Source organism: Gobio gobio (genome assembly GCF_949357685.1).
Source record: "Gobio gobio genome assembly, chromosome: 1".
NCBI classification, from domain to species: domain Eukaryota; kingdom Metazoa; phylum Chordata; class Actinopteri; order Cypriniformes; family Gobionidae; genus Gobio; species Gobio gobio.
In genome coordinates, this window is record NC_137097.1 from 28,084,121 (window position 1) to 28,090,694 (window position 6,574).

The window sequence follows — 6,574 nt, forward strand, 5'->3', positions numbered from 1 at the left end:
ATGAGTGACTTTTTGACCTTTGGGAAAAAAATGTGTTCAGTAGGTCAAATATGGACTTTGTACAGCCATAATATGTAAAAAAAAAAAAAAAAAAAAGTTGTATCCTTTTGTAGACCTTTTAGCTACTTATTGGAACCAGAAGGAAAGTCAATGAGTGACTTTTTGACCTTTGGAAAAAAAAATTGTTCAGTAGGTCAAATATGGACTTTGTACAGCCATAATATGTAAAAAAAGAAAAAAAAAATTCAAACCTTTTTTAGACCTGTAAGCTAATTATTGGAATCAGAAGGGACGTCAATGAGTGACTTTTTGACCTTTGGGAAAAAAATGTGTTCAGTAGGTCAAATATGGACTTTGTACAGCCATAATATGTATAAAAAAAATTATTTTACATTTTTTTTTAACCTTTTGTAGACCTTTTAGCTACTTATTGGAACCAGAAGGAAAGTCAATGAGTGACTTTTTGACCTTTGGAAAAAAAAATTGTTCAGTAGGTCAAATATGGACTTCTTGTACAGCCATAATATGTAAAAAAAAAAAAAAAAAAAATCAAACCTTTTTTAAACCTGTAAGCTAATTATTGGAATCAGAAGGGACGTCAATGAGTGACTTTTTGACCTTTGGGACAAAAATTTGTTCAGTAGGTCAAATATGGACTTTGTACAGCCATAATATGTGAAAAAAATAATAATAATAATTTAACCTTTTGTAGACCTTTTAGCTACTTATTGGAACCAGAAGGAAAGTCAATGAGTGACTTTTTGACCTTTGGGAAAAAAAAATTGTTCAGTAGGTCAAATATGGACTTTGTACAGCCATAATATGTAATAAAAAAATTAAAAAAATCAAACCTTTTTTAGACCTGTAAGCTACTTATTGGAATCAGAAGGAAAGTCAATGAGTGACTTTTTGACCTTTGGGACAAAAATTTGTTCAGTAGGTCAAATATGGACTTCTTGTACAGCCATAATATGTAAAAAAGAAAAAGAAAAAAAAAAGAAAAATTCAAACCTTTTGTTGAAATTTTAGCTACTTATTGGAATCAGAAGGAAAGTCAATGAGTGACTTTTTGACCTTTGGAAAAAAAAATTGTTCAGTAGGTCAAATATGGACTTCTTGTACAGCCATAATATGTAAAAAAAAAAAAAAAAAAAAAAAATTGTTTAGCCTTTTAGCTTTTTGTAAAAAAATAAAATAAAAAATAAAATAATCAAACCTTTTTTAGACCTGTAAGCTAATTATTGGAATAAGAAGGGACGTCAATGAGTGACTTTTGGCCTTTGAGACAAATATTTGTTCAGTAGGTCAAATATGGACTTTGTACAGCCATAATATGTAAAAAAAAAAATAATAATAATTTAACCTTTTGTAGACCTTTTAGCTACTTATTGGAACCAGAAGGAAAGTCAATGAGTGACTTTTTGACCTTTGGAAAAAAAATTTGTTCAGTAGGTCAAATATGGACTTCTTGTACAGCCATAATATAAAAAAAAAAAAAAAAAAAAAAAATCAAACCTTTTTTAGACCTGTAAGCTAATTATTGGAACCAGAAGGAAAGTCAATGAGTGACTTTTTGACCTTTGGAAAAAAAAATTGTTCAGTAGGTCAAATATGGACGTCTTGCACAGCCGTAATATGTAAAAAAAAAAAAAAAAAAATTCAAACCTTTTGTAGACCTGTAAGCTAATTATTGGAACCAGAAGGAAAGTCAATGAGTGACTTTTTGACCTTTGGAAAAAAAAATTGTTCAGTAGGTCAAATATGGACTTCTTGTACAGCCATAATATAAAAAAAAAAAAAAAAAAAAAAATCAAACCTTTTTTAGACCTGTAAGCTACTTATTGGAATCAGAAGGGACGTCAATGAGTGACTTTTTGACCTTTGGAAAAAAAAATTGTTCAGTAGGTCAAATATGGACTTCTTGTACAGCCATAATATGTAAAAATAAGAAAAAAAATTCAAACCTTTTTTAGACCTGTAAGCTAATTATTGGAATCAGAAGGGAAGTCAATGAGTGACTTTTTTACCTTTGGGACAAAAATTTGTTCAGTAGGTCAAATATGGACTATGTACAGCCATATTTAAAAAAAATAATAATAATTTAACCTTTTGTAGACTTTTTAGCTACTTATTGGAACCAGAAGGAAAGTCAATGAGTGACTTTTTGACCTTTGGAAAAAAAATTTGTTCAGTAGGTCAAATATGGACTTTTTTACAGCCATATGTAAAAAAAAAAAATAATAATTTAACCTTTTGTAGACCTTTTAGCTACTTATTGGAACCAGAAGGAAAGTCAATGAGTGACTTTTTGACCTTTGGAAAAAAAAATTTGTTCAGTAGGTCAAATATGGACTTCTTGTACAGCCATAATATGTAAAAAAAAAAAAAAAAAATCTAACCTTTTTTAGACCTGTAAGCTACTTTTTGGAACCAGAAGGGACGTCAATGAGTGACTTTTTTACCTTTGGGACAAAAATTTGTTCAGTAGGTCAAAAATGGACATCTTGTACAGCCATAATATGTAAAAAAAAAAAAAAAAAAAAAAAATTCAAACCTTTTTTAGACCTGTAAGCTAATTATTGGAATCAGAAGGGACGTCAATGAGTGACTTTTTGACCTTTGGGACAAAAATTTGTTCAGGAGGTCAAATATGGACTTTTTGTACAGCCATAATATGAACAAAAATTTTTTTTTTTTTTTTTTTTTTTTTTTAAATTCAAACCTTTTTTAGACCTGTAAGCTAATTATTGGAATCAGAAGGAAAGTCAATGAGTGAATGTTTTACCTTTGGGACAAAAATGCGTTCAGTAGGTCAAATATGGACTTTGTACAGCCATAATATGTAAAAAAAAAAAAAAAAAAAAAAAAAAAATTTTACCTTTTGTAGACCTTTTAACTACTTATTGGAACCAGAAGGAAAGTCAATGAGGGACTTTTTGACCTTTGGAAAAAAAAATTGTTCAGTAGGTCAAAAATGGACATCTTGTACAGCCATAATATGTAAAAAAAAAAAAAAAAAAAAAAAATTCAAACCTTTTTTAGACCTGTAAGCTAATTATTGGAATCAGAAGGGACGTCAATGAGTGACTTTTTGACCTTTGGGACAAAAATTTGTTCAGGAGGTCAAATATGGACTTTTTGTACAGCCATAATATGAACAAAAAATTTTTTTTTTTTTTTTTTTTTTTTTAAATTCAAACCTTTTTTAGACCTGTAAGCTAATTATTGGAATCAGAAGGAAAGTCAATGAGTGAATGTTTTACCTTTGGGACAAAAATGCGTTCAGTAGGTCAAATATGGACTTTGTACAGCCATAATATGTAAAAAAAAAAAAAAAAAAAAAAAAACATTTTACCTTTTGTAGACCTTTTAACTACTTATTGGAACCAGAAGGAAAGTCAATGAGGGACTTTTTGACCTTTGGAAAAAAAAATTGTTCAGTAGGTCAAATATGGACTTCTTGTACAGCCATAATATGTAAAAAAAAAAAAAAAAAAAAAAAATTCAAACCTTTTGTAGACCTGTAAGCTAATTATTGGAACCAGAAGGAAAGTCAATGAGTGACTTTTTGACCTTTGGAAAAAAAAATTGTTCAGTAGGTCAAATATGGACTTCTTGTACAGCCATAATATGTATAAAAAAAAAAAAATAAAAAAAAAATGTAACCTTTTGTAGACCTTTTAGCTACTTATTGGAATCAGAAGGGACGTCAATGAGTGACTTTTTGACCTTTGGAAAAACAATTTGTTCAGTAGGTCAAATATGGACTTCTTGTACAGCCATAATATGTAAAAAAAAAAAAAAAAAAATAAATAAATAAAACCCTTTTTTAGACCTGTAAGCTACTTATTGAAGGGACGTCAATGAGTGACTTTTTGACCTTTGGGAAAAAAATGTGTTCAGTAGGTCAAATATGGACTTCTTGTACAGCCATAATATGTAAAAAAAAAAAAAAAAAATTCAAACCTTTTTTAAACCTGTAAGCTAATTATTGGAATCAGAAGGGACGTCAATGAGTGACTTTTTGACCTTTGGGACAAAAATTTGTTCAGTAGGTCAAATATGGACTTCTTGTACAGCCATAATATGTAAAAAAAAAAAAAAAAAAAAAATTGTTTAACCTTTTAGCTTTTTGTAAAAAAATAAAATAAAATAAAAAATAAAATAATCAAACCTTTTTTAGACCTATAAGCTACTTATTGGAATCAGAAGGGACGTCAATGGGTGACTTTTTGACCTTTGGGACAAAAATTTGTTCAGTAGGTCAAATATGGACTTCTTGTACAGCCATAATATGTAAAAAAAAAAAAAATTCAAACCTTTTTTAGACCTGTAAGCTAATTATTGGAATCAGAAGGGACGTCAATGAGTGACTTTTTGACCTTTGGGACAAAAATTTGTTCAGTAGGTCAAATATGGACTTTTTTACAGCCATATGTAAAAAAAAATAATAATAATTTAACCTTTTGTAGACCTTTTAGCTACGTATTTGAACCAGAAGGAAAGTCAATGAGTGACTTTTTGACCTTTGGAACAAAAATTTGTTCAGGAGGTCAAATATGGACTTCTTGTACAGCCATAATATGTATAAAAAAAAATAAATTAAAAAAAATTCAAACCTTTTGTAGACCTTTTAGCTACTTATTGGAACCAGAAGGAAAGTCAATGAGTGACTTTTTGACCTTTGGAAAAAAAAATTGTTCAGTAGGTCAAATATGGACTTCTTGTACAGCCATAATATGTATAAAAAAAAAAAAAAAAAAAAAAAATCAAACCTTTTTTAGACCTGTAAGCTACTTATTGGAATCAGAAGGGACGTCAATGAGTGACTTTTTGACCTTTGGGACAAAAATGCGTTCAGTAGGTCAAATATGGACTTTTTTACAGCCATATGTAAAAAAAAATAATAATAATAATTTAACCTTTTGTAGACCTTTTAGCTACTTATTGGAACCAGAAGGAAAGTCAATGAGTGACTTTTTGACCTTTGGAAAAAAAATTGTTCAGTAGGTCAAATATGGACTTCTTGTACAGCCATAATATTTAAAAAAAAAAAAAAAAATCAAACCTTTTTTAGACCTGTAAGCTACTTATTGGAATCAGAAGGGACGTCAATGAGTGACTTTTTGACCTTTGGGACAAAAATTTGTTCAGTAGGTCAAATATGGACTTCTTGTACAGCCATAATATGTTAAAAAAAAAAAATTTGTTTAACCTTTTAGCTTTTTGGAAAAAATAAATAAATAAATAAATAAATAAAATAATCAAACCTTTTTTAGACATGTAAGCTACTTATTGGAATCAGAAGGGACGTCAATGGGTGACTTTTTGACCTTTGGGACAAAAATGCGTTCAGTAGGTCAAATATGGACTTTTTTACAGCCATATGTAAAAAAAAATAATAATAATTTAACCTTTTGTAGACCTTTTAGCTACGTATTGGAACCAGAAGGAAAGTCAATGAGTGACTTTTTGACCTTTGGAAAAAAAAAAATTCAGTAGGTCAAATATGGACTTTGTACAGCCATAATATGTAAAAAAAAAAAAAAAAAAAAAAAAAACGTAACCTTTTGTAGACCTTTTATCTCCTTTTTGGAACCAGAAGGAAAGTCAATGAGTGACTTTTTGACCTTTGGAAAAAAAAATTGTTCAGTAGGTCAAATATGGACTTCTTGTACAGCCATAATATGTAAAAAAAAGAAAAAAAAATCAAACCTTTTTAGACCTGTAAGCTAATTATTGGAATCAAAAGGGACGTCAATGAGTGACTTTTTTACCTTTGGGACAAAAATGCGTTCAGTAGGTCAAATATGTTTTTTTTTTACAGCCATATGTAAAAAAAAATAATAATAATTTAACCTTTTGTAGACCTTTTAGCTACGTATTGGAACCAGAAGGAAAGTCAATGAGTGACTTTTTGACCTTTGGAAAAAAAAAATTCAGTAGGTCAAATATGGACTTTGTACAGCCATAATATGTAAAAAAAAAAAAAAAAAAAAAAAAAAACGTAACCTTTTGTAGACCTTTTATCTCCTTTTTGGAACCAGAAGGAAAGTCAATGAGTGACTTTTTGACCTTTGGAAAAAAAAATTGTTCAGTAGGTCAAATATGGACTTCTTGTACAGCCATAATATGTAAAAAATAAAAAAAAAAAAAACATCAAACCTTTTTTAGACCTGTAAGCTACTTATTGGAATCAGAAGGGACGTCAATGAGTGACTTTTTGACCTTTGGGACAAAAATGCGTTCAGTAGGTCAAATATGGACTTTTTTACAGCCATATGTAAAAAAAAAAATTAATAATTTAACCTTTTGTAGACCTTTTAGCTACTTATTGGAACCAGAAGGAAAGTCAATGAGTGACTTTTTGACCTTTGGAAAAAAAAATTGTTCAGTAGGTCAAATATGGACTTTGTACAGCGATAATATGTATAAAAAAAAATTTTTACATTTTTTTTTAACCTTTTGTAGACCTTTTAGCTACTTATTGGAACCAGAAGGAAAGTCAATGAGTGACTTTTTGACCTTTGGGACAAAAATTTGTTCAGTAGGTCAAATATGGACTTCTTGTACA